The sequence below is a fragment of the Callorhinus ursinus genome, unplaced genomic scaffold (genome assembly GCF_003265705.2).
Source record: "Callorhinus ursinus isolate GAN/ISIS: 27379988/994484 unplaced genomic scaffold, GSC_fseal_2.0 scaffold1, whole genome shotgun sequence".
Taxonomy (NCBI): Eukaryota; Metazoa; Chordata; class Mammalia; order Carnivora; family Otariidae; genus Callorhinus; species Callorhinus ursinus.
The window spans coordinates 109,952,684-109,980,095 of record NW_027397063.1 but is presented as its reverse complement, the minus strand read 5'-3'; the positions used below and the strand labels follow the sequence as shown (position 1 = coordinate 109,980,095).

The window sequence follows — 27,412 nt, the reverse complement described above, 5'->3', positions numbered from 1 at the left end:
AATTGCACTGGGCCTAGGTCAGAATAGGACAGGTCTTAGGTGGTTGGTGGGAATACTTCAGCAGTATGAATCGCTCGTTAGGGGACAAAATTTAGAAATTCTGAATTTTGATCTTATCCAGGTTTCTGGGTTCTCCCCTAAAACTTCTGAATGATAACCTTTGGGGATGAGACTCAGGAATCTGCGTTTAGCATAAGCTCTGCAGGTTGTGTTTATGACTGCTAATGAGAACCACTTCACCTAATTGCTGGGTAGCATTTACTGTCTATTGCAGTAATCTCTGGGCCCCAGTCTATTAGGTGGGGTTAAGAGTAAGGCATCCTACTCATCATTATTGGCAGAATCTTCAATCTTTTCCTTTTTGTGGTGTTGTTCTTTTTCAGCCGCTAACCTGAATATTTGACTAACTTCCAATATATGTGCATATCCTGTTGAAGGGAAAATTTATTTAAGGAGAGTCAAAGCCAGCACTGGCCCTTCCTTACAAACACACTATTCTTTTCACTCTGCTTCTCCTAAATGATAGCTGTTTTCTCTTGTGGGCCATTCACAGCCAAGGTGGTAAGAACATCCTGTTCTGAATAAAACTGTGTGAGCCTGTATTAGTTTTCTGTTGCTTCCCTAACAAAATTTAGTGACTTCTATAACACATTTATTACTTTACAGTTCTGTAGGTCAGAAGTCTGACATGGATCTTATCACTGGGCTAAAGGTGTTGGCATGGCTGTTCCTCTGAAGGTCCTCAGGGGAGGATCTCTTCCATGCCTCATTCAGGTTGTTGGCAGAATTCAGTTTCTTGAGATGGTAGACCAGAGGTCCTCATTTTCTTACTGGATATAAACTGAAGGCCATTCTGAACTTCTCATGGCCCCTTTCCTCCATCTTGAAAATCAGCAGCAGAGTCCAGCCCTTCTCACACTTTGAATCTCTCCTCCTCCTCCATCTTTCTTACTCTGCAGGGGAAGGTCCTTGCTCTTAAGGAATTCATGGGATTAGATTGGGTCTCTCTAGATCATCCAGGATGATTTGCCCCATCCCAAGGCCCATACTCTTAGTCACATCGGCAAAGTCCCTTTTGCCATGTAAGGGTAACGTATTCCCAGGTTCTGGGGGTTAGGGCATGGGCATCTGCGGGGCGGGGATTATTCCGCCTGCCACTGACTGAAACATTGTCTGCCTTTGTTGACAGATAAGCCAGCAGTGGTCATCACTGCCAGCAGGGTTCCAGGCATTAATGTTGACGTGTATGAGAAAATGTTATTTAACCGGATATTTTTTCTGAATTGAAATCATCTCAGGGCCAGATTCCAAAACAAGTAGTTTTGGAAAGGATATTCCAGGACTTATGTATAGGCAAGGAGAGCTACAGTAGCACTTACCTCTGTGTGTCGCACAGGAAAGTAATTCACATTGTGCCTGCTTCTCTGGTAATTTAGATTTGGAAGAAAATTATGACGTGAAGTAGGGCCACTCATTCAACCAGGTTATTTGCTTTTAGTTTCTCACTGCAGGCCAGATGCTCTCATGCTTCCACTCCTTTGTTCATGCCCTCTCAGCTGCCTGCTCTGCCCTTCTGTCTGTCTTTCCATTTATCTGTAATAGTACATGCGAATGACAAGTTTTGACACCTTCCAATTCTAGGAGACATTTTCCACGGTGCTGAAAGTGTGGCATCAACTCATTTTTCCCAGTAGGTGACTTAAAAGGATAAAAAGAATCTCTATTATCTGCCACTGTTTCAAAGGCCATTTTAAATTCTCTCTGATGTCTTCCTCCATAAAGCTGCACAGCATTAAAGATGCCCATGCAGCATCTTGGACATAGAAGGGACTCAGAACTACTTATTGAATTGATTTGAAGTTCTAAACTTAAACGACTGTGGTTATATTGTCGATACACCAAAATTCTGCCAAGATACGTGTATTTATTATTTTATGTTGTTAACAAAAGGACATTGCTAAGAATGTCTAATTTAAGGACTAGAACTGGGATTGTTAGAGGTAAAATTTCCAATTCATCTTTTACTAAATATATAAATTCATATTCTGTCAGATTACCTAGCAAAGAATGGTGGGAGCAAGGGAGTAGACTTTCTGTTTTTTGTCCATTTCTGAATCTTTAATTGACATGCAGTACACATGCAGACAACTGTACAAATCATGAGTGTATAACTTGATGAATTTTAACAAAATGATACTCTCATGAAATTGGCACCGGTATCAAGAAACCAGAATTATTACCAGCATCCCCAAAACCTTCCTGTTTCCTTCCAGTTGTCACTACTCTCAAGGGTAATTGCTACCCTTAAATTTGAGAAGTTTGAGAAATGAACTATTTTTAAGATACAGGAAAACATTCTTATATTGTGAAAAAAGTTCCTATAAACAAATCTCCAAGTAAGAATATGTGGGTTTGCAGAGATGTAAAAAAAAAATGTGGCTCCTGCCCAGAAGGTGCATCTAAACGCAAAACAATAAGTTCTTTTCTAAATGTTCTTGGTTTATCAAATAGTTTTCAGTTACATATGCAACTTTGAGTTAGATTATTATTTTCCAATATTTACTGATACTGTATTGGTTCAGACAATACTTTGTTAAAAATTTTATTTATTTAAGAGAGCTCACGAGAGAGCACACAAACGGAGGGGAGGGGCCAGAGGGAGAGGGAGAAGCAGACTCCCCATTGAGCAAGGAGCCCCATGCAGGACTTGATCTCAGGACCGTGGGATCATGACCTGAGCCGAAGACAGCCACTTAACCGACTAAGCCACCCAGGTGCCCTGGTTCAAACAATACTTTTGCCTCCAATATTCACAAGTTGTTAAAATTGCACCATGCACTTGGCCCTGAGCGGTGCCTTGGCACTGCATCACTTTCTGCATAGTTTTTATTGAGATCAAGTTAGTATATTTTCTCTGGAATTTTGGTTGAGGTTCATAGTAGGTACTCAAGAAAAAACTCTTGTCAGCAAAGGTGGCAGCCACCATACTGCACATTTTAATTGTCTACCACAGCACTTCCCGGAAGAGTGGAAAGTGAAATTGCTTGTAACAAAATGGAGTGGATATGGGGCTCCTGGGTGGCTCAGTGGTTAAGTGTCTGCCTTTGGCTCAGGTCATGATCCCAGGGTCCTGGGATCGAGCCCCACGTCGGGCTCCCTGCTCGGCGGGAGGCCTGCTTCTCCCACTCCCACACTCCTGCTTGTGTTCCTGCTCTTGCTAACTCTCTCTCTGTCAAATAAATAAAATCTTTAAAAAAAAATAAGCAAAATGGAGTGGATAAAATTTTAGAGAAGCTGAATTCAGGGCTATCCATTGTCCATTTTCTGTGTTCAAGGACGTGGAAGCATTATTTCTAAAAGTAAAACATTGGAAACCACCTTAGTTACCAATATGGATGCTTAAATAAATCATGCTGTGGTCATAATGTGGACTGTTAATGAAGCATTAAAGGCACGTTTTCAGAAAATGCTTAATGATAGGGGAAATTTCTTGCAATACTAAGTAAAACTATATATTGAAAGATCTTTGTGAAAAAAATATATTCATGCACGTGTGTAGAAGAGAGACTAGAAATTCATAACATTGGCTCTCTGGTTGTTTCTGAATGGTGTACTTGAGAGCGATTTAAATTTTCTTATTTTCTAAATATTTTCCACTTTGCATGTTACTTTTCAAAAATCAGAAAATAGACACACAGGATCCATTTTTTAAAAAGGATGCATTGGGCAATCCCTATCAAAATACCACCAGCATTTTTTCATAGAACTAGACCAAATGATTCTAAAATTTATATGGAACCAGAAAAGACCCCAAATAGTGAAAGTAATATTGAAAAAGAAAAGCAAAGTGGGAGGTATCACGATTCCAGACTTCAAGCTGTATTACAAAGCTGTAATCATCAAGACAGTATGGTACTGGCACAAAAACAGACACATAGATCAATGGAACAGACTAGAGAACCTAGAAATGGACTCTCAACTGTATGGTCAGCTAATCTCTGACAAAGCAAGAAAGGAGAAAAAAGACAGTCTCTTCAACAAATGGTGTTGCAAAAATGGAACAGCTGCATGCAGAAGAATGAAACTGGACCACTTTCTTACACCATCCACAAAAATAAAATCAGAATGGTTGAAAGAAAGACCTAAATGTAAGACAGGAATCCATCAAAATCCTAGAGGAGAACACAGGCAGCGACCTCTTTGGCCCCGACTGCAGCAGCTTCTTACTAGATATGTCTCAAGGGAAACAAAAAGCAAAAATGAACTTTTAGGACTTCATCAAGGTAAAAAGCTGCTGCACAGTGAAGGAAACAAAACTAAAACTGACAGAATGGGAGAACATATTTGCAAATGACATATCGGTTAAAGGGCTAGTATCCAAAATCTACAAAGAACTTATCAAACTCAACACCGAAAAGAAAAAACAAATAATCCAGCTAAAAATGTGTAGAAGACATGAATAGACATTTTTCCAAAGACATCCAGATGGCTAACAGACACATGAAAAGATGCTCAACATCACTCATCACGGAAATATAAATCAAAACTATGATGCGATATCACCTCACACCAGTCAGAATGGCTAAAATTAACCACACAGGAAACAACAGATGTTGGCAAGGATGCAGAGAAAGGGGAACCCTCCTACACTCTTGGTGGGAATGCAAGCTGGTGCAGCCACTCTGGAAAACAGTATGGAGGTTCCTCAAAAAGTTAAAAATAGAGCTACCCTATGACCCAGCAATTGCACTACTAGATAATTATCCAAAGGATAAAAAATGCTGATTTGAAGGGGCACATGGACCCTGATGTTTATAGCAGCACTATCAGCAATAGCCACATTATGGAAAGAGTCCAAATGCCCATCGACCAATGAATGGAGAAAGAAGATGTGGCGTGCATTTATATATACATATATACATGTACACACACACAATGGAATATTACTCAGTGATCAAAAAGAATGAAATCTTGCCATTTGCCACAAAGTAGAGGGTATTATGCCAAGTGAAATAAGTCAGAGAAAGACAAATATCATGATTTCACTCATGTGGAATTTAAGAAACAAAACAGATGAACATAGGGGAAGGGAAGGAAAAATAAAGTAAGATAACAGAGAGGGAGGCAAACCATAAGAGACTCTTAACTATAGAGAACAAACAGTTGCTGGAGGGGAGGTAGGTGGGGGATGGGCTAAAAGGGTGCTGGGTATTAAGGAGGGCACTTGTTGGGATGAACACGGGGTGTTGTATGTGGGTGATGGGTCACTGGATTCTCCTCCTGAAACCAGTGCTGCAGTGTATGTTAACTAACTTGAAATTAAAATTTTTAAAAAATTTTTATTATGTTAATCACCATATATTACATCATTTGTTTTGGTGTAGTGTTCCATGATTCATTGTTTGTGCATAACACCTAGTGCTCCACGCAGAACGTGCCCTGTTTAATACTCATCACCAGGCTAACCCATCCCCCCACGCCCCTCCCCTCTAGAACCCTCAGTTTGTTTTTCAGAGTCCATCGTCTCTTATGGTTGAAATTAAATTTTAAAAAAAGTGGGAAAGGAATTTCTGATGGTAAAAACCGGCAACGATGGGGAAAATGAAAAGGAAAAAACACCAATTAAACTTCAAAATTCAGAAAGCAAATAGACCTGGAAATTACTTAGTCAACCTGAAGTTTTATTAAAAACCTGTAGAAAAAGTTGAAAACCAGTTTTATTTGTATCATAAAATTTTTTTAAATGTTTTATTTATTCATGAGAGTCAAAGAGAGAGAGAGAAAGAGGGGCAGAGGCAGAGAGAGAGAGAGAGAGAGAGAGAGAGAAAAGCAGGTTCCCCGCCTAGCAGGGAGCCCAATGCAGGACTTGATCCCGGAACCCTGGGATCATGACCTGAGCCGAAGGCGGACGCTTAACCATCTGAGCCACCCGGGCGTCCCTCGTAAAATATTTCTTACATACTCCCCTACCCTTCTCCCCAAAGGATGCATTGGGCAGATAATTGACTTTTCCTGTGAAGTCCTTGGGGGAAATCAGACACAGCAAATCCCTGTTTTAGTCAAGAAGTTAGCAGGATTCCACACAGCAGGGTCACAAACATCTGTAAATGGTCCGCCCTGAAATAATGTAATTTTTTGATGCAAGAATCATTAGTGGTCACCTCATGCAACTTTCTGTGTAGGAATCCCTAAAGACAACGTTGCACCCCCAAAATGTACTTTGAGCTTATATTGGAGCATGCCCAGTGGAGAGAACTTTAGTATTCCCAAGGGAGCCCAGGTTGACTCTGGACCATTGGGACAGTATATATTTCTTTATTATCGATGCAGAAATTTTCTGGCATTTTGGCCTAATGATCCTAGTTTTGCCATACTGTGGCCATATAGAGCAAGAATAAGTTTCTTCAATACAGGTGCCTTTTAAATATATGTCAGTGTATTTTTTTAAATTTTATTTTGTTATGTTAATCACCATCAGTGTATTTTTAACAATCATTGCGGTAGAATAATAAACCTTGACCATTTAGAGCAGACAGTTTGGTATGTTTTGATTAGCTGTACACACTCACAAAATCATCACCACAATCAAGATACAGAATATTTTCATTACCCCCCAGTTTCTTCATGTCCCTTTGCAGTCTGTCCCTCCTTCCACCCCTATTCTAGGCAACCATTCATCTGATTTCTGTCTCCGTAGATTAGTTTGCATTTTCTAGAATTTGATATAAATGTAATCATACGTTACGTACTTTTTTTTTTTTTAACTGGCTGGTACCATACAAACCCTTTACTTTTTCTTTCACTTTGTGAAGCAGTTTTATAATAGCCATTCTTTACTTTTATGGAGGCATCATAAAAAGTGTTTCATACTTCCTCTTCAGAGAATTAACCATTCAGTGAAAATGGATTATGGATTTTATAAGTGAACCTTTTCCTGCCACACTTAAAAAGTAGAATTGGACTATCACCTTTGAGGCACATTCTAGCTTTAACACTATATGATTCTATATAATGTTTCCAGTTACTATTCAAAGGTAATTTTATACATTTCCTTAAAATTAAGTGACTGTAAAAAAAACAAAATTCAGTAGGATGTAGGGTTTGTTTTTTTATTTTTTTAATTTTTTATTTTGTTTTTAAGTTCAGCACAATTTCCTAGTGATTTCCAGGAATCTCAATGTATAATTAATTGTTTAATGATTGTTCATATGGTGAAAACAAAGTTGCCATTTCAAAATTTAAAGTGGCAAAGGAATATGTATAAAAATAACATAAGACCTCTCATAGGACAGTCACATTCCATAGGAAGACCTGCCTGAGTGGAATCTAAACACTAAAGTGAAACTCCAGGTATAATTTAAGCCACAGTCATAATCAAACAAATGGTGATATCATCTACATTTTTGCCTCTTGATTTTTTTATAGTTCCAAACCACACCCATGTTGCAAATTGGCCTTTCTACTTGAGGCCAAACTCTTTTGAGATTAAAATCTTAGTAGGCAGAATACTTCAGTTTGGCCTTGCTTACTTTCTTTGGTCAAACACCGACTTTGGCGGAGGATCACCTGAGGATAGACACATCTTACACTGAATTTTAAATCTTCTGAGTTGTTTTCTTGGACCTCCAAATCTCAGGTGATAAGACCAACAGAAACAGGTATGCAAAATTTCCCCTTATGTTAATAGCAATAATCAGGCCTCAGTTTCTAGAACTGCTTTTTTCATATTTTTGTTAAATTGAGATAAACCCCCTCATGTTTTGTTTTGTTTTAGTGCATTCTTGCTTTGGGATTCTAGGTGGCTTTGCTTAATCAATGCAAATAATAACCATGGTGTGAGGGTCACATAGTTCTTAATTCTCTTTTAATTTTTCTGTTTTTTTTTATTTTAAAAAATTTATTTGTCAGAGAGAGAAGGGGAGAGCACAAGTAGGGGGAGTGGCAGAGAGAGAGGGAGAAGCAAACTCCCTGCTGAGCAAGGAACCCAGTGTGAGTCTTGATCCCAGGACCCTGGGATCATGACCTGAGACGGAGGCAGACACTTAACCGAATGAGCCACCCAGGTGCCCCAATTTTTCTGTTTTGAAAACTATTTCTTCCTTAAGCAATACTAGCTAGGTAAAAAAGCGGGCTGTTTTGGTTTACTCGGGGTTGGATTAAAAAATTCAATTCATAATTTTTTATTTGACTTTAATTTTTCCTTTAGAAATGTATATAAATTCTTAGGAACATGCTAATGCGACAACATACACTCTGTGTCCTCTAGAATGGATATGTATAATTGCTTTGAAGCTTGATTCTTTTAGTCTAATGAAACAGCTCTTCCAGTCTATGGTTTGATCATGGATAAGCAAGACTTTTCTTTTTTCTAAAGGAATTTCACAGCTATGTAAAACAAATGGTAATAGAAGATGTTGCCAGTATTGGGACCTGTTAAGAAAGTATCCAACCATCTGGAGTCTGAAGAAAATATCTTAATTGAAATAAATTCTTTATCATTATTTTTGCTCTTCTACATTTTTAAGTACCAGAATGTACTTGGAGATAGTGCTCTTGTTTAAAAACTTTCTCCCCCCGCCCCCGACCCCAGCACTGCACTGAATTTGGGAAGAAGTGGAGGGCTTTCAGGAAATTTCCTTATGTAGTATACAGATAAGCATGTTGTGTTTCACTGTGAACATTCTTAATGGTTTCTGAAATTGACTGGAGAACCATAGATCTTTCCCCTACACAGTCTTGGAAACTGTGGCAGCCTCCCTTGAGCTCTTTTCTTAGTAAAACAGAAAATGAGCAGTTCCCAGCCCATGTAAAGCTGAGAAGGTCTTGAATGATGCATGTCGGGGAAAGTTGGATACTGATACTGCTGGCAGTTTGCACAGCTCTTAGTGCCAAAGAATTAAAAACTCTGGAGTTTTCTTAAAAGGGGCCAGCTTCTGAAAAGTTAAGTATGTTTCCTTTGCGCAGTGACCTGAGCTCTCAAACCTCCATAGTAATTTAAGACAATCTGCTCAGGTTTGTGAAGCAGTCAACCATTTAAATTTATTTGTATGCATCTGTGGCTCTTCTGAGAGAAACAAACACATCATGACCAATGAACTCTGGAAAGTGAGTGCCGTGGACAAATTTCACATAGTTCTTAAGCCCTTCATGGCTTTCTAATAAGGAGCCAGAATTCCCTTTCCTGTATTATGCCCGGAGTCTAACAAAGGCTCTGCCCTTGTGCTAGTCCTTTCATAATGAAGCAGCCAAATACTCAATTGTGTTCTTGTAGAGGAGGGGGATACCATTCCTTTATGATCCTTAGTTTAGATCAGCTTACCACCCAAAGCATGATATTTGGTTACCCTTATTATGTTACTTTGCATAGCTACAGATGTTAGTATGGTGTGGCCTTATCTAGCCATTGAAAAAGTCCAAGTTCACACTGACTTGCATTCAGTGCTTTAAAAGGCCCAATTGCTAAGGATCCTAGGAGCAGGAGCCTGTGGAGAGTGGAGTAGCACTTGGGGTTAGGTATGCACTGCAAGCATGCATCCTGAACTCCTGAATATAGTCCACTGAGTGCTTTGCTGCCTGTTTTTTTCTAGGGGCTGATTTTAATCTCTAACACTCGTTGTGTCTGGGCCTGAATTGCTTAAGAATTATAAACATTTACTGGCCTTTTCTGACCTATACCCTTTTATTAGAATTGAGCCTTTTAGAAAGATTCCTTCTGTTTCTTTCCTTTCAAATATTTCCAACCCAGTTTTCAGTCTTACAGGATAGAAGAGATGCTGTCATGAACCAGAAGTAGCAAAGGGTGGGAAGAACTCTACCTTTACCTATTCCAGTAGAGGCTGGACATTGAGCTCTTTGTCCTTGGAACAGTGACCTCCAGGTTTTTTTCATTGTTCTGCTCTCATCAATAAAAACGTTTTCTGTATACACTACTTCCAAGGAATAATATTTGTAATAACTAATATCTCATGGTACAATTTACACACAGGGTACTGTTTATTGTCAGTGATGGTGTAAAACTGTATTTTATGTAGTCTTGATAATTCTGGATCATTTGTCCAACTTGTCACGTTCGCCTGTTTTTTTTTTTATAGCCTTTTTTTTATTACGTTATGTTAATCACTATACCTTACATCATTAGTTTTTGATGTAGTGTTCCATGATTCATTGTTTGTGCATAACAACCAGTGCTCCACGCGGAACGTGCCCTCTTTAATACCCATCACCAGGCTAACCCATCCCCCCACTCCCCTCCCCTCTAGAACCCTCAGTTTGTTTCTCAGAGTCCATCGTCTCTCATGGTTCGTCTCTCTGTTTTATTTTCTAATGTAGCTGGTGGAGACTCATTAGGAGTAGAGGTATCTGCTCCTCCATTTTCGTAGGCTTGTCTGATTAGTGTATTTTCAGTACCCAGTTTCTGTGTAAGCATCATTTAAAGCTACTTGCCCATTTAGTGAAGATAGGCTTGCTGTCAGCTAAGTTATGCCACTCAGGCATACATAAAGTTCAGGATGTCAGAAATACTGGAAGTGGTCAAAGGAGTGATGGCCCACTGTCCAGCTTCTGCTTTGTGGAATATCCACTCCTCTCTTGGGGTGTCTCTTGAACTGTTTGTGACATGGGATCCTCTATTGTAAAGACCAAGTTAGGATGCTAGTGAAAATAAGTATGTTAAATATTTGTAAATCTAATTTTGTTCCTTAATACTGCTTCCTAGTGTTCACTTCCTACCCTCTGGTGGAGACCTTTGTCCTTGGTATCTTTTGAGGAGTATGGTGTGGCCTCAGTCTTTTCATCTATAGAGGGGGTTGGACTGGATGACTTTTTTTATTTTTTAAAAGATTTTATTTATTAGAGAGTGAGCACGAGCAGGGGGAGGGGCAAAGGGAGAGGGACAAGCCGACTCTCTGCTGAGTGGGGAGCCCGATGTGGGGCCCGATCCTAGAACCCCAAGATCGTGACCTGAGCTGAAGTCAGATACCTAACTGACTGAGCCACCCAGGTGCCCCAGGACTGGATGACTTTTTTTTTTTTTTAATTAATCTTGTTTCAAACTTTATTCCCAGTCTTCTTCAGCTTAATTAGCTGCAAAGAATGAATTGTGTGTAAGCAAAAACTGAAAAGAGCTGCAGTGTCCAAGGGGCTGGGGCTTAAAAATATTAGAGATCTAGATTTTATCAGATCTATGAAGAAAATTTTAAAAAGCAGTCATAATATAAAGTAGTAGCTCCCAGTAACTTCTTCAAGTTTTATCTTCTTCAGAACTTGACTCAATTCAGTTTGCTTCATTCTTGGACGCTTCATCAAAATTCTCCACAAGATCTGGAACTTCATCATCATTCTCTCCGGTAGCAAGTGGTGCTTTTCCATCCACAGATTGTTTGGGCAGAGCTTCAGCTCGTCATCTTCAACTAGTCAGACTGTCTGCACCGAGTTGGTTTAAGATCCTGGGTAGCATTTCTGTCAGCTGCTTTGTCTCACCATGGCCTGGAATGGTGAAAGTGTTCGCTGCCAGCGACGCCTGAACTTTGGGGTTGTTAGAGCGCATCACTGTTCCTTGGTTTGTGAACATATTCACTTCTTCAATACCAGAGATATTGTTTACCCCAACTTCTTTAAGGAGAACTGAAGTTTTTATCATCTGCTCTAGCTGTTCTATGAACCACCTTCTTCTTCGGCGAGCAGTTCCTTTCCCACCAGTGCGCACTTGTGCTTGCAGTTTGGCAGTTTCTCCTGGTTCATGATAGTTTCTTTCATCTTGTTGGAGCGGAAATGGGACCGCACGGGGGAATAGCGTTGGTGCTCAGGGGGTCTCGGGCGACCAGCTGAGATTAGGTGCACACACGCAGGGACGCAAGTTGGCAGCTAGAGAGGACTGGATGACTTTTAAGGTTTTTTTTTAATCTGGGATTTTTATCCTATTTATTTATTTGTACATGCCTGTCAACTCATTCTCATAAATAACTCTCACTGCTTGGAAGTTGTATAAGGAATAATTTTCAGAAATACGAATGACATATTAGGATATGCTTTTTAAGTCAAGATTTTAGAGATATATGTGGTTCCCAAACACAACTTTAATCCTTACTCTTCAAGGCCCACTCAGCTTAAACATTATCTCCTCAGGAAAATCTTTGTTAGACCCATATTTGCTTCCTCTTTTTTCCTCCCATATAGCTGTCTGTACACTTTTATCAGTAGACGTGAATCATGGTTATATGTGTGCATGTTTGCCTTTCATGAGGCACAGTTATTTATTGTTCAATTTTATACCAGCAAGCCTTGATGATTCACTTCTTGTTTTTCACTGAAAATGTTGAAGCTGTGGAGAACATATTATCTAAGAAATTATTCTAAAATGTTTTCTTCCTAAGGGAACTTTTTGGGAAAATCTGGGGTTGGAGTTCTTAACCTGGAGCCTGTAGGCCTCTTGGAGGTGCATGAATGGGCTTGAGGATGAGATGTACATCTACAGACTTTCTGAAAATATATATGAAGTTCAGATCTGTGTGCATTTTTCTGGGTGCAGTGCCCATAGCTTTTGATCAAAAAAGGCTAAATATCAAAAGACCTTTAAGAATCAGTGCCACAGGGGGGTGCCTGGGTGGCTCAGTCGGTTAAGCCTCTGCCTTCGGCTTGGGTCATTGATCCCAGGGTCCTGGGATTGAGCCCCACATCGGGCTCTCTGCTAAGCGGGCAGCTTGCTTCTCCCTCTCCCACTCCCCCTGCTTGTGTTCTCTCTCTCTGTCAAAAAATAAATAAAATCTTTAAAAAAAAAAAAAAAAGAATCAGTGCCACAGGGAACACCTGGGCATTTCAAATATAAACTATTCATCTTAATTTATGTTTACTTTCTAACCTGATTTTCATCACTTTTGTATGTTTTCAGTTCTCCATAGCATTTTGTGACCTTACTATGCAATCAGTATTTTTAGCAATGCTTAATACCATAACCTTGAAAATGCCATGCTGTATTTCCTACTAATTATGTACTCATGGCATTATCTTACTTATGAGTGATAATTCTTATTGAATGTAATAAGTAAATATTTACTTATTAGAAAAAAGGGAGAATTTGGGGTTAAATTAGAATTAAAAAAAAGTAAAAAGAACCACCTATAGAACTGTTTTGTAAACCTCTACACTAAGTCTTCTAATTTCAATGTCTATATAAAAGAGGCTCAGATCTCTTCCTTGAATATCGTGTGGAAAGTTGATTCCTTGGTTGCCCTGACATCCTATTTCATGTCTTCATTGCTCTTGGACGTTCAAGAGTCAGTGAGGTTTATTGAACTGGGACTCAAGCACACTGAAAGCAGTACCAGCTTTGACACTCAGCATCAGGTGACCTAGGCTATGTAGGTTGATTTCTTGGAGTCTGTTTCCTTATTTGTAAAATGGGAGTAAAATAATATAGGGAAACAGAAAATACTATTACATAGAAAATTATTATATTATTATAATTATTATTATAAAATTATTATTTTCAGTACAACTTAATGGATTAATGTGGGTCAAATGTGATAAGATATGTGAAAGTGCTTTATAAATTAGAAAGCACAGGGGTATGCGGGTGGTGCAGTCAGTTAAGTATATGACTCTAGGTTTGGGCTCAGGTCATGATCTCAGGGTTGTGAAATGGAGCCCCATGTCAGGCTCCCCACTCAGTGGGGAGTCTGCTTGAGATTCTCTCTGCCTGCCCTACTCTCTCTCAAAAAATCTAAATAAATAAATAAGTAAATTAGCACTTAAATGTGAGACTTCTTTATCTTGATAATGGCACCTATTCCGTACAATGTCATGGTAGTTTTCCTTGGTCTTTGGTTTTAGCCCACTATGAAGAATCAGTTTCAAATTTATTTTTGCTTTCACAAAATTTAGGCCATTATTATTAGCTAAGAAGGAAATGTCTAGTGTGTTTGCCCTGAGACGCTTACATTAACTGAATAAACAGACTCCCATGAAGACACACAAATAAAATAATGTTATTTTAAGATACTGAAATTAAGATTTTCAAAGATTGCAAATGTTGGGTAAGTGTCAGTCTAACTCTGTAAGCAGAATGATTAAATTGCCTTGTCACAGATCCCGGTACTTTCCTGGGCCCAGCCTCATTTGGAGTAGTGGAAACGTGGACCTTAACACTCTTGTTTGAATTGTATGACTCTACTGCTTCCTAGCTGAATGGTATTGGGCGAGTTACTTAATCTTATTGAGCTTGAGTGTCTTTATCCGTAAAAATAGATATACTTCTACTTTTGGGGCTTGTCTTAAGAATTAGAAATAATTTGGGGTGCCTGGCTGGCTCAGTCAGTGGAGTGTGTGACTCTTGATCTCGGGGTTGTGAGTTTGAGCCCCACATTGGGTATAGAAATTAGTTAAAAATAAAAAAAGATAGAGATAATTTATATAAAGTGCCTGGCACATAGTAGATTCTCTTCATATAATTAGTATTATGAACTTAAAAAATTATACTATTCTAGGTTTATGTATACCTCTGTCTGGACTGGTCTATTTTAGACCCCATTCATCATTTAGCCTTTCATTCTAGGTGCTCTTTATTAAGTCAAAGAACAAAGCCTGACACACTTCAGCTTTTTCTATATATTCACAAACTGAAATGTTAACTTAGGGGAGTTGCTACATAATTTTCTTTAAAAACAGATTTTCTGCTGTATTTTCTAAAACCAGTCGAAGAGGATGATTAAGTAAAATGCATGATGGAGAGAAGGACTGCTATATACAGTTATAGGATATGCCCTAATGTAATATTCTTCAAGGGACCTAATATCCATGTAACATTCTCTGTTTACTTTCATATTTTTAGTTATAAAAAAGCATGCAAAAGAATAGTGAGAATAATACAACATACACACATTTTCTCTACCCAGATTTAAGAAATATCAGCAATTTGCCATTTATTTTATGCATCAGCTCTTTGTTTTCTGTAAGGAGTAAAACATTAGAGAGATGACTGAAGGCTCTTCCCCATTTTAATCCTTTACCTTGCTAACAGTCCTGAAGTTGGCATGTTAATTATTTTTCCCACCCATCTTTCTATATTTTTCCATTAATAATATAAAGTACTATTTTAAATGCTTTAAAAATTTTCACAAATGATATCTGCTGTATACTTTTCCTCATTTAACATATATTCCTCATGTTAAAACCAATATCAACTTCATTTTAACTGTTGTATAGTATTTCACTAAGTGAATATTCTGTAATTATCTAGTCACCTGATGGAGGAATTCAGGTGGTTTCCAATTTTTTGATACTATTTTTAAAAAGATTGTATTTATTTGAGAGAGAGATAGCAAGAGAGAGCACGAGTGGGGAGAGGGAGAAGCAGGCTCCCCTCTGAGCAGGGAGCCTGATGTGGGGCTTGATCCCAGGACCCTGGGATCATGACCTGAGCCAAAGGCAGACACTTAACTGGCTAAGCCTCCCTGGCACCCCAAATTTCTTGATACTATTAACAATGGGGTGCTTTTACCTTTATTTTGGTATATTTGTATAAGAGTTTCTCTGGAATAAATTTCTAGAAGTAGAATTGTGTATCATAGAGTATGCATATCTTCACCTCTTTCAGATATACACCACTCTGGAGAGCACTGTGGTTTAAGATGTTGGGTCATTGTTTTCATTTGCCTTTCCCATTATATGTAGCTATTAAAATAATGTTTAAAATCTATGGCATAACCCCATTTAAAAAATCATACATGTATCTAGGTATATAAGTATACATGAGTATTTGTAAGGTAAAATAGTCCAGTCCTCCCAAGTACTGCAGTTGTTTTAGATTTTTATACTGAGCATGAAATACATGAGCAAAGCAAGAAAATATGACCCATAATGATAGGGGAAAGTCTGTCAACCAAAAATGACCCAGACCTGACACAGATACTAGAATAATCAGATAATGACACTGAAACAATCATTACAACTATATTCCAAATGCTTGAAAGAGTTAAGTGGAGACATTGGAAATACTTTAAAAGACTTGTACTGAACTTCTAGAGATAAAAACTATAACATGCCAGATAAACAATACACTGGATGGTCTTAAGGGCAGCTTAGACATTGTAGAAGAAAAGAATAGTGATCTTGAAAACATAGCAATAGAAACTATCCAAAATGAAAAAGAGAAAAGAAATTACAAAAAATTAAAAATATCAGTGATCTGTGGGATCACTGTGGGACTTCAAGTGACCTAATATCCATGTACTTAGAGTCCCTAAGGAGGAGGGGGAACAGAAAAAAATATTTGAAGAATCATGGTTAAAATTTTTCCAAATTTGGGGTGCCTGGGTGGCTCAATAGGTTGGGCAACTGCCTTCAGCTTGGGTCATGATCTCAGGGTCCTGGGATCAAGCCTGGAGTTGGGCTCCTTACTCCGTGGGGAGCCTGCTTCTCCCTCTCCCTCTGCCGCTCCCCCTGCTTGTGCTCTCTCTCTCTCTCAAATGAATAAATAAAAATCTTTAAAAATTTTCCCAAATTTGATGAAATTATAAGCCTACAGATACAACAAACTCAATTAACTAAAGCAAAAGATCCATGAAGAAAACTGCATCAAGTCACACTGTAATTAAATTGCTTAAAGCCAGAATAAAGGATCTTATCTTTAAGGATAAAATCTTAAACCAAGAGAGAGACCATTTACATAATTACAGAGGAAGAAAGATAAAGATAATGTAAATTTCTTGTTGGAAATGTGCATAAGAGAGGAACATCATTAAAATACTGAAAGGAAAACTGTCAACCTGGAATTCTACGCCCAACAAAAATATCTTTCAAAAATAAAGATGAAATAAAGACCTTTCAGACATGTAACAAGTGGAAAAATTCATCCTCAGCAGAGCCCCATTATAAGAAATGTTATAGGAAGACCTTCAGGCAGAAAGAAAATAATAGCTTATGGAAATACAGATCTATATAAAGGAAGAGCACCAGAAATGGTACTGTATGTATAGGTAAACTGTAAGAGATCTTTTCTTATGATGTATTTGTGATAGAGAATTATTTAAAGAAAGAGTAAAATGTAGTATGGGGCTTGTAAAATGTATGACAAAAATAGCATAAAGGACTGGGGGGGAAATGGAAGTATACCACTGTTAGCATCCTTATACTCTACATGGAATGGTGTCATACCACTTGAAGATAAGCTGCGATGAGTACAAACCCTAAAGCAACCACTCAGATAACAGAGTTGAGCCAAGAAAGGAGAAAAAATGGAATTATAAGTATTATTTGAGTAATCCAAAAGCAGAAAAAGGAGGAAGAAAGGAAACAAAGAACAGGTGGGACAAAGAGCAAAATGAGAGACTTAAACCTAACCATATCAATGATCACATTAAAAGGTCAATGGAAATAAATAAATAAATAGTTAATGGTCTAAACACCCCAGTTAAAAAGCAGAGATAGTTCGGATTGGGTGACAACACAAGACCCAGCTAAATGTTGCCTTGAAGAAACTACACTTTATTTTTTTTTAAAGATTTTATTTTTTGACAGAGAGACAGACAGTGAGAGAAAGAACACAAGCAGGGGGGAGTGGGAGAGGGAGAAGCAGGCTTCCCGCTGAGCAGGGAGCCCGATGTGGGGCTCGATCCCAGGACCCTGGGATCATAACCCAAGCCAAAGGCAGACACTTGACTGAGCCACCCAGGGGCCTCTCTCTGACTTATTTTGCTTAGCATTATACTCTCTAGCTCATCCATGTTGTTGCAAATGGCAACATTTTATTCTTTTTTATGGGTGAATATTACATTACACACACACATACACACACCACATCTCCTTTATGCGTTCATGTATCAGTGGGTACTTGGGGTTGCTTCCATATCTTGGCTATTGTAAATAATGCTGCAATAAACATAGGGCTGCATGTGTCCGTTTGAGTTAGTGTTTTTGTGTTTTGGGGGTAAATACCCAGTAGCTGATTACTGGATTGTAGGGTAGTTCTATTTTTAACTTTTTGAGGACTCTCCATACTGTTTCCCACAGTTTGCATTCCTACCAACAGTGTGTGAGTATTCCTTTTTCTCCACATCCCTGCCAACACTTGCTTTTCTTTGTGGTTTTGACTTTAGCCATTGTGACAGGTGTGAGGTAGTTTTGATTTGCATTTTCCTGCTGATGAATGATGTTGAGCATCTTCCCATATGTCTGTTGGCCACCTGGTTCTCCCTTCTTTGGAGAAATGTCTGTTCGTGTCTTCTGCCCATTTTTTAAATTGGATTATTTGTTTTTTTGATTGTTGAGTTCTGTCGGTTCTTACTAACCTCTTATCGGATATGTTATTTGCAGTTATCTTCTCTCATTCAGTAGGTTGCCTTTTAGTTTTGTTGATTGTTTCCTTCACTGTGCAGAAGATTTTTATTTTGATGTAGTCCCAGTAGTTTATTTTTGTTTTTGTTTCCCTTGCTTCAGAGGACCTATCTAGAAAAATGTTGCTATGGCTGATGTCAGAGAAGTTACTACTTAGGATTTTTATGCTTTTAGGCCTCCTGTTTAGGTCTTTAATCCATTTGGAGTTTATTTTTGTGTATGGTATAAGAAAGTGGTCCAGTTTCTTTCTTTGCATGTTGCTGTCCAATTTTCCCAACACCATTTTTTGGAGAGACTTTTTTTCCCATGAGATATTCTTTCCTGCTTTGTTGAATAGGTTTGATTTTTTAAACCTCTGTAGCAAGGATGAACTCTCAGGCCTCAAAATTTAGGTGTATATAAAAATATCTTTATTTTTCTACAACAGCATAGTTTCTATTATTAGTACCCATATAGTGGAAGACTTTTCTAGTCATACAGGGTAAAACAGTCATTTAAGGCTGAATTCAGTTGTCTTCTTCCTGGTGGTATTTAAGCTTTCAGAAATTTCATCATGTTGTGGCACAGGTTTGAGGGTAGAGAGTTTAGTTCAGGACTGTTGTTTCTCTGACACTGGCTTCTGGTGAGACTTAGGTTCCTGTGTAGTCCCGGGCATGGGTGTCCCTCCCTGCTGATATCTGCAGAAGTGTCTGAATTCCCAGTTGGTCTGTAGCCCATGTGGTGTCCCTTCATTAAGATCCTGAATCCTGAGGGTTCCTTGCTGGCTCAGTTGGTAGAGCATGCAACCCTTGATCTCAGAATGTGAGTTCAAGCTCTACCTTGGGTGTAGAGGTTACTTAAAAATAAAATCTTAAAAAAAAAAAAAAAAGATCCTGAATCCCCTTCAAATCCACCTGGCTTAGTAGTAGAATGGTGGAGGGTATATGGTGAGGGATTGTAAAACAGTTAGTCACTAATGAGCTATTTTACCCCATTATACATGAGATCACCTGTCTCTCCCCAGTTCCCACTCCTCCATGGAACACTTTCTGGATCACTTGGGTATATAGAAGCCTCTCTCTCCTCTTTTTAATTCTTTGTGTCCAGACTGCACCATCTACCCTGTGACACCTCTTATAACATCTTAAAAATGATCTTGGGGCGCCTGGGTGGCTCAGTTGTTAAGCGTCTGCCTTTGGCTCAGGTCATGATCCCAGGGTCCTGGGATTGAGTCCTGCATCGGGCTCCCTGCTCGGCGAGAAGCCTGCTTCTCCCTCTCCCACTCCCACTGCTTGTATTCCCTCTCTCGCTGTGTCTCTCTCTGTCAGATAAATAAAATCTTTAAAAAAAAATGATCTCAACATCATTTTAACATCTTTTAACATTTTTTCCTGAATTTTATTGATTACACACATAATATTAACGTTGTTATTTAACTTTCTATTTGTGTTTCTCATACATCCCCCCCCCAACTAGTTTGTAAGCTCTTGGAATGCCCAGACCGGATAGTAAATGTCCTGATGCTCTTCTCAAGTGTTTAGCATTGGGCTAAAAGCATAGCTGGTCCTCAGTACATATTGGCTGAATGAATGAATGAATTTAAATTTTTTGATTACAGAAAATCTATTACCTTTTATATTTCAACATAGTGTTGAATCCTGAGTAGTCATAAACTATTTACTTCATTTGATTGAATTGAGAGTCACTTTTTGTTATTCTTTCTACATGTATTTCCAGTGTCCAAGGAAGCCTAGAAGACCCATGTCTTCTACATGCAAATGACTAAAGATTTTGATTACAGTCAGCTGGAGGGGTGCCTGGCTGGCTCTGTTGGAAGAACATGGGACTCTTGATCTTGGGGGTCATGAGTTTGAGCCCCATGTTGGGCATAGAGATTACTTAAAAAATAAGTAATAAAGAAAAAATAAAGCTTTAAAAAATTAAAATTAGCTGGGAGAATTTTATAGAATAGGAAAGATAAAATGAGTATAATTACATGCATGGCATGTCAGGGATAGGGTATAATACAAGGCCAGAAAAATCAAAGACCTGGCAAGTAGTATTTGTGATGGCAGTCGTTCAAGAGGATGTTAGCAACAGTGGGTAGATGACTCTAATTCACTTTTCTGAGGCTAAGGGAGAAAAACTATACTGAGCAGATGATTCCCCTGAGCTTACACTTGGTAGGATTTTAATGATTTTCTACATGTGCATTCAAATAACAAATTTTTATTGAGTACCACCTATGGGTAAGTCCAATGTGTTGGACACTCAGTATTCAGAAATGATCTGAGAAAAGGTGTTTCTAACATCCCCAAATGTGTAGTCCTTGATGGAGGACAGGAGATACAGTATGCACACTGGCATTCACCAGAGTGTTGATTGACTTTCTTTGGCATTGCTGAGGGACGGACGTAGCTGCTTGGTCTGAGGGAGTTGAGGAAGACTCCACAGGGAAATGGTATTTACCTGGACCAGGAATGCTAGGAAAAGGGCATGTGCAGAGGGTTGGTATTAAGGAGGAAGCAACATGTACAGGATCTGCTGGTGTGCTCAGTATGACTAGAGCATGTGGTTCGGGCAGGAGTAGTGGTACCTCATGATAAAGGGGCATTCCATTAGATACCAGCTTGGATTTATTCTAGCAGAACATAAAGTTTATCTCCTCCAGTTTTCAAAATTATTATTATTTAAAGATTTATTTATTTGAGAGAGAGAGAGAGAGTGTGTGCATGGGGGAAAGGGCAGAGGGAGAGAATATCAAAGCCGACTCCTCCTGAGCTCGGAGCCTGACACGGAGCTCGATCCCAGGAGCCCCGGGATTAGGACCTGAGCCGAAACCAAGAGTTGGATTCTGAACTGACTGAGCCATGTGGGTGCCCCTTCAAAATTATTTTTAACTGTCATGTAGGAATGGTTAAATGTGAATCTTCACTTTTTCCATTCCTTCACTTCTTGTCTCTTGTAAAAGTAATGTATGATCATTGTGGAAAATAGGCAACTATCTAGAAAAAAAATTAAATCATCCATAATCTCACCACCCTCACCCCCCAAATAGCTCCTGTTAACAGTTTTATGTATAGTATCTCCTGTTCATTTTTAAAATACTTTTAAATGTATATATATTTTTTATTATGTCCTGGGGCGCCTGGGTGGCTCTGTCAGTTAAGCGTTTGCCTTTGGCTCAGGTCATGATCCCAGGGTACTGGGATTGAGTCCTGCATCGGGCTCCCTGCTCAGTGGGGAGTCTGCTTCTCCCTTTGCCCCTCCTTCCTGCTTGCTCTCTCTCAAATAAATCTTTAAAAATAAAATAAAAAATAAAACTGTCCTTTTTTTACTTATAAATGAATTCTTTATCTCTGAATATTTCAGGCATACTTTATTTTAAAGTTTCATGATTTCCAGTTTGGAAGTTTTTACTGTCTTCCATCGTGATGGGTTCTTATATGATTTGTAATGTTTGTGAGCTTATCTTCAGAACATTTTGTTTTCTTTAGTGGAGTTCAGTGTATGCTCTAGGTGCTGGAGTTGTGCCTATGGGGCGGTTTTGCTTCTGCCTGCCAGATCCATATGGTTTTGTTGGTTTCTTAGGTTCTTGCAGTAAGATAATGTAAAATTCAGATTTCACACTCACACGGGGCAGATTTGGGGTTCTGATCTCATGGGTACCTTTTTTCTATGTAGAGTCTATGTTGAGCATCCGTCTTTACAGAGAGGATGGCCCCTTCCTGGTTTCCACCTGTGTGTTCACTTCCAGGTTTCTGCTGTGTTCACAGCCTGAGGTTTCAACTCCTGTCCCTTGAGATGTGAATGTGCACCTGCTCTGACTTGATTTGCCACTTCATTTTTGGTACTAGGAGATTTCTTTTGCTTGCTTAGGCTTAGATACATATTGAGAAAATTTAAAGATTTATATTTTATCCAACCTTTTTTTTTTTTTTTTTTTTGGAGGGAAAGGGTGGGGGAGAGGAAGAAAGGGAATCTTAAGTAGGCTCCATGCCCAGCACGGAGCCCAATGCAGGGCTCAGTTTCACAACCCTGAGATCATGACCTGAGCTGAATTCAAGAGTCAGACACTTGACCAACTAAGCCACCCAGGTGCCCCTTATCCAACATTTCTATGTGAAACAGGTGGAGGAATTTACCTATTGCCTCTATCATCTTGGCTAACAACTCCTTGTGCAGATACATACTTTAAACAAAGTTGGAAATATATTACACATGTTAATAATCCCCTTTATTTTAACCTGATAATATATTGTGAGTTTTTCCTCATATTCTTTGAGAAGATTACTTTTAATGACTACCTGCCTTTTGTAAGAGTATACTGTATTTTATTAAGCAAATCCTCTATTTTTGGAAATTTAGGTTTTGTTTTTCCATTATTATAAGTAATGATGAAATGAACATCTTTTTTTTAAGATTTTATTTATTTGAGAGAGAGAGAATGAGAGATAGGGAGCACGAGAGGGAAGAGGGTCGGAGGGAAGAGGGTCAGAGGGAGAAGCAGACCCCCTGCTGAGCAGGGAGCCCGATGTGGGACTCCATCCCGGGACTCCAGGATCATGACCTGAGCTGAAGGCAGTCGCTTAACCAACTGAGCCACCCAGGCGCCCGAAATGAACATCTTTATACTAATATCTCTCCACTGATTTCAGCTTGTTTCTGTAGAATAATTCCTACAAGTGGAATTCCTTCACCACATTTTTGAGACTTTGAGACTAAATTATCCTGCAGAAAATTTGTTTCAATTTGCACCCAGTACAGTGGGTTTGTATATTTCCTGGAACTATTGCTCCAACTGGTTCTTATCCTTTAAAAGGATGGATGCTAATTTTCTGGGCAAAAAAAATGGTATTTCATTATTTTAATTTCCACTTGGTTTAGTGGCTGTTTTATTTTTATTTTTTTAAAGATTTATTTATCTATTTTAGAGAGAGAGAGCGTGAGCGGGAATGGCAGAGGGAGAGGGAGATAGAATCTCAAGCAAACTCTGCGCTGAGCATGGAGCCTGATGTGGGGCTACATCTCAAGACCCTAAACTCAGGACCTGAGCCAAAACCAAGAGGCAGAGGCTTAACAGACTGTGACACCCAGGCGCCCCTAGTGGCCACTTTAAAGGGATGTTTTCAGGAGGTCAGTGATTTTTCAGTTTAGAAAATTTTCTTAGTCGTATGGGCCCAGAGTGGCTACCAACTTGTCCTTTTTTGTTATTTGCTATTCCCCTACTGTCTTCTAAGGAAGTTGGATCCTTAGGTGGAAAGTGTGTTTGGTGACCGGGCAGTGGGTGAAAGAGTGTTAACTGCAGAAGGTGAGCAAAGAGTTGAATTGCTCAACATAAGAAAAGTGGTTGGGGTGGAGGTTAAGGAAAGAAATACCCTGGAGAACGGGAGGCTGAGACCTAAAGAGGGTGGTCTGGGAATTGTGGCAGGGAAGGAGGCACTGTCGCAGAGAGGAGTTTGGGGGAAAGATGGGGATAATTAAAGGAAAGTGTGCAGAATTACCTAACAACTAGTGTTGGTCTTCTCAAGTGATCATACTGAGTAGGCCTTTGACCTAACTTTGATTTAATTCAGGAAAATAAGGATTATAATTTGAGAGTTGTAGAAAATTTTATAGCTTTACAATTTATTTTTCAGATTTTCTGTATCCTTGTTTGCTTTTGACTCATTAAATTATCAGCAGTTAACATCTCCTACAGTAGTTGTGCTCTTGTTAATTTCTTCCTTTGTTTCTTAAAGCTATACAACCTGGGGCATATAAACATTAATGCCAGTGTGTCTTAATTTTAACTGTATTTGTCTTTAGTGGTGTTTACTCTGAGTCCTTTTTTGATATAAATACTCTTACCCAGCATTGTCAAAGATTTGTTCTAGAACTCTGAGCACAGCATTTTACTCCTGTCTAGATGCCCGGTCTGTCATCTCTGGAGAAGTGTGGACTGGATTTTATAAATGTGATAAGTCTTTAAATTTCACTGTGTCTGTTTCTTTGTTGGGAGACCTATGTCTAATAAGGGGTTAAAGAGGTAAAATGGATGCTTGGAAAGTATAAAATACTTGATAAATATAAAGTGCTATTTAATATTTCTAATGCCAAGATTCTGGTGTGAGGGAATTTCCAGAGCTGGTAGTGGGCACTGCCTCCTTCCATTCTCCACAGCGAGAGGTGCAGATACCTCATAGTGCTTGAGCAGATGTCTAGTTGCACTGTGGACGTGTCCCTCTCCTGTGAGTAGGAACGTCTCTGACCTGTTATGTTTGGCTAGTAGAATCCTTCTGTGGTAGCATGCAGGCTATTAATGATAAAACCATAGACTTGTTAACTATTGTACTCTTTAAGAAAACTGTGGTGGTAGTGGTGATTCTTTGTAATATGGCATCCTTAGCATTTGTTGGAAAATATAATTTTTTGATACTAATGATTTTTATCCATAATTGATAGAAATTTAGGATTTTATGGGTCATTGAAAACATACACACATATATATGATAATTCCTTCTTCCTTTGTCAGTTAATAAAGAGGGTCAGAGTTGATTTCTACAGGTTGTAAGATAAAGTGCCTCAGGGTTTCAACTCCTAAAAGCACTTTTAATTTATGTACAAAGTGAGACATTTCAAATTTAAACCAATGTGTGCTTTGGAGGTTAAAGTTCAAACCCCGACCAGAATATACCCTGGAGAGGACTCCTCTGCTCACTTGGACACAAGTTGGACAAGAATGTCTGTATTGCTGTGAATCATATACATGGAAATTCTTGGGTGGAAATGGGGGGAAAGGATTATAAATTAGGAAGTAATGCCCGGATTATTCCAGAGCCCCTGGAAGTGACTCACAGCTTCCTGCTCTCTGACAGCTCTTTGGTGTTTGTGTTGAGTTATTTATTCTGAATGAAATATTTTGCAGTATAGGTAGTTACAGTCTGGGAAGTTACCTCTCTAATGTATAATTTCCAGTGACTAAATAACACATAGAAAATAGGAACAAGGTACTTTTGTAGAGACAGAAAAAAAGGTAATGTAAAAGAATTCATGTAGTTCTCACAAAGCTCATTGAAATCCTTTCATTCATTCTCTGAGTTTCTAGTAAGACAGATCACACATAGATAAAACGGTATTTTCAAGAGTTGAAACTCTGAGGCACTTTATTTTACAACCTGCAAAAAGCAACTCTGACCCTCTTTATTAACTGATCTGTCTCTGACCCTCTTTATTAACTGTCCACACTTCACCCTAACTGTATGCTGGAAAGCCAGTTTCTAGGGCAGCTTCTAATAGGCCATTGTCACAGGATGTATAATTTGAGATAGAGGAGTGGAAGGGGATGTATGGAGACCACCACTATGAAGTATAATTAAGGGTCTGGACTTGGAAAACTCCCTGGGCATGGATCCCAGCTCTGCCACTTATTGTGAAGCCTTGGACCTCAATTTCTTTACTGTAAAATGAGAATTGTAGTATTACCAGCCTCAGACAGTTTCTGTGTAGATTGAGACAGTATATGTACTACTTAGAACAGTGCTTGGCCTGTGATGAGCACCCATGAATGTTTATTACTGTCAGAGAGGTAAGGGAAGTTTCCCTTGCCTTTTTGGACTGCTGTTGTGTATGAGTGCTGTGTTTTGTGATTTCTTTGGATGGAGAGTTTGGAGGCAATTTTATGAGTGTTTCTAGGACCTTCAGGTGTTCTTAACTGGGTGGGATGAGTTCAGTTCAGGAGAAAACTATTAATGGCATGCTTGCATTTGGGAGTCAGATTTAAGCCTTGGTTTTTGCTTCATGCAAACATAGAGATTGTGCAGAAGGCAAATGAACCTAGGACAAAGAGATTCTCTACAGCGTCGGTCTTCTTGGTATCCCCTGAACCACAGGGTTGAGCATGTGGCGTGAGCTCTGCCAATCAGAATAACATCCTGGGGATTAGACTGTCATCCACAGCTGGTGGTGGTTGAAGCATCTGGAGACAGAGCTCTAAAAGCTCTAAAAGTTTCCACTGTGAAGCTCCTTAGAACTGCCTGGCGCCTGTCCTTCCAGAGCCTGCTTGTTCAGTCCTCCCTGACTCTTTGAGCCAGTGTGTTCCAGTGTGTTCCTTTTTTGGCAAATTTTGCCAGAATCAGTTTTGGTTGCTTACAGTGAAAATACCTTAAAGGGCACAAATACCAAGTAGGCAGATTAAATGTGTCCACTGTCAGTATGTAAGGGGATACAGATGAAGCTACGAGTCTTGGAAATCACAGAAAATTCCTTTTTAGAGAGTATGGCTTACAGTGAGATCACTTGTTTTCTGAGGTGCATAAGGAGTGAGTTGTTGACCTATTTGAATGGAAAAAGGAAGAGTCTTTAGGTGGGCCAGGATTGGCCTGCTCCAAGTAGAAGGTATAGCATGCAGGCATCTTTGGAGATGGCAGGGGTTATTTTTCATGTCAGAAGTTGAACTTACCAGTAGGCAAAAACACAAATTTATTTAAAGAAGACATCTAATCATGTATAAAAATGCTATTAAAGACTAGATGGAGGGGTGCCTGGCTGGGGCAGTTGGAAGAGCATGCAACTTGATCTCTTGAGTTTGAGCCCCATACTGCATGTAGAGATTACTTAAAAATAACTAAATAAATAAACCAAAAAAAAAGAGACTAGATAGGTTGTTTTGTTTTTTTCAGCCTCATTCATTCCTGAATTCCTGTCTGCCATACATCTTTCTTATTCCCTTTGTACTTCGGAAGCACATTATTGTTCCACACAGCAAATTATTGAGGGTCGCATGGAGGTGTAGGTCAAGCACCCCTTTGAAAATTGAACTAACTTATAGGGACTTTGATACTTGGGGAGACCTGCTTTTGGTGAGCTACTGGATAAAGTTACAAACATCTTGGGTGTTTGTTATTTTTACTATCATGTATTAGGTAAATTTCTTTTTTTCCCCCCTCTATCTGCAATGTGTTAGTAATTTCCTGATTTTAACGATTTGTTGACTCTGAATATTTCTTATTGCAGCTACATTGCCTGCTCTGCCTCACAACAGAAAGACCTGCCATTCCTCATAATATATTACTACTCAGTTTGCCATCTTTAACAAGAAATGAGTTAGGAGAAATGGGAAGAATCT

General features: G+C 39.0%; 1 protein-coding gene and 1 pseudogene across 3 annotated transcripts in view; one reads left to right on the top strand and one right to left on the bottom strand.

Moving 5' to 3' along the window:
• Positions 1–27,412, top strand: part of PLS1 (plastin 1) — a 96,838-nt gene that overhangs the window by 22,307 nt on the left and 47,119 nt on the right. Inside the window, exon 1 of one of the 3 annotated variants that reach the window (XM_073899067.1) lies at positions 7,508–7,658. The exons of the other annotated variants lie outside the window; for them this stretch is intronic. The gene's annotated coding sequence lies outside the window, so the exon portion shown is untranslated. Of the gene's footprint in view, positions 1–7,507; positions 7,659–27,412 lie in introns of those variants that run through there. 3 annotated transcript variants of the gene reach the window in all.
• LOC112830973 (transcription factor BTF3 pseudogene) lies at positions 11,273–11,669 on the bottom strand (annotated as a pseudogene).